The sequence below is a fragment of the Arachis ipaensis genome, chromosome B9, assembly GCF_059453495.1.
Source record: "Arachis ipaensis isolate K30076 ecotype BB chromosome B9, ASM5945349v1, whole genome shotgun sequence".
In the NCBI taxonomy this organism is placed as follows: Eukaryota; Viridiplantae; Streptophyta; class Magnoliopsida; order Fabales; family Fabaceae; genus Arachis; species Arachis ipaensis.
The window spans coordinates 54,735,362-54,736,714 of record NC_142444.1 but is presented as its reverse complement, the minus strand read 5'-3'; the positions used below and the strand labels follow the sequence as shown (position 1 = coordinate 54,736,714).

Below are 1,353 nucleotides of genomic sequence, written 5' to 3'. Positions count from 1 at the left end.
TGGTTTTGTATTGGAAATTACTAAATTGGAAGATAACTAGATTGAGCATTTTTCTTTTCTTTTTGTTAATTAAATTTCAATTTCTGCTATTACATTTACCTTCTGTAATTTTAGTTGTTTCTCTTTATTTTTCTTTATTACCTTACTTTCCAGCAAAACTAATCCATTGACTCATTAACTGTTTGATTAATTGCCTCAATTGCTCTAAACACACTTTTTCATTAACTGTGAAATCTTCACTTGCTGTTTGCTGTCTGTTTTATCATTTGTATGACAAGTAGAAGAGGGGTTTCAACCTCTTTTGACAGTGAACCAGAAAGAACCTTCCTTAGATTAAGGAGGGAAGCAAAAGGAAAGAAGGCCATTGGTGCAGAGGAAGAAGAGGAGGACTTGGATATAAACATGGAAGATGATATGGAAAACCATCATGAAGGAGAGGTTAACAATCATGCTAGAGGAGGCGCAGCCAACTCTGCTGGACAAGAGAGGAGAGTTCTAGGCTCTTACATCAATCCAAACCCAGGAAACTATGGTATCAGCATTCAAAAGCCAACCATCCATGCTAATAATTTTGAATTGAAGCCTCAACTCATCACACTCGTCCAAAACAATTGTTCTTTCAGAGGAAGTACCCAAGAAGACCCTAATCAGCATCTCACTACATTCCTAAGGATCTGTGATACAGTTAAATCTAATGGTGTTCATCCTGACACCTATAGATTGCTACTGTTTCCATTTTCTTTGAGGGATAAAGCATCCAAATGGCTAGAATCATTTTCCAAAGAAAGCTTGACAACCTGGGAAGATATAGTAAATAGATTCTTAGCAAGTTTCTACCCTCCTCAAAGAGTGAATAGACTGAGAACTGAGGTGTAGACATTCAGATAGCAGGATGGTGAAACCTTATATGAAGCCTGGGAGAGATTCAAAGATTTGACAAGGAAATGCCTCCTGATATGTTTAATGAGTGGGTGCAACTGCATATTTTTTATGAAGGGCTTTCCTATGAATCAAAGAAAGCTGTAGACCACTCATATGGAGGCTCCCTTAACAAGAAAAAGACTATTAAAGAAGCCATTAATGTCATGGAAACAGTGGCTGACAATGAGTATTTTTATGCCTCAGACAGAAGCAACAATAGGGGAGTTATGGAGCTAAACCATATGGATGCAATTTTGGTCCAAAATAAGATGATCACTAAGCAACTAGCTAATTTGACCAAGCAAATGGAGAAGAATCAGGCTGCAGCCATCCACACTCAACCATCACCTCAAGGAGAGTTGGACATAGAGGAAGGAGTTAACTATGAGGAAGCCAATTACCTTGGAAATTCATCTAGGCAAGCTCATGATC

The 1,353-nt window shown here is 38.0% G+C and overlaps 1 non-coding gene across 1 annotated transcript; it reads right to left on the bottom strand.

Moving 5' to 3' along the window:
- Positions 1 to 855: 855 nt before the first annotated feature.
- On the bottom strand, positions 856 to 958 carry LOC148544703 (small nucleolar RNA R71). The gene has a single exon (XR_015901883.1). It is a non-coding gene; the product is annotated as a small nucleolar RNA R71 (small nucleolar RNA).
- Positions 959 to 1,353: the final 395 nt, after the last annotated feature.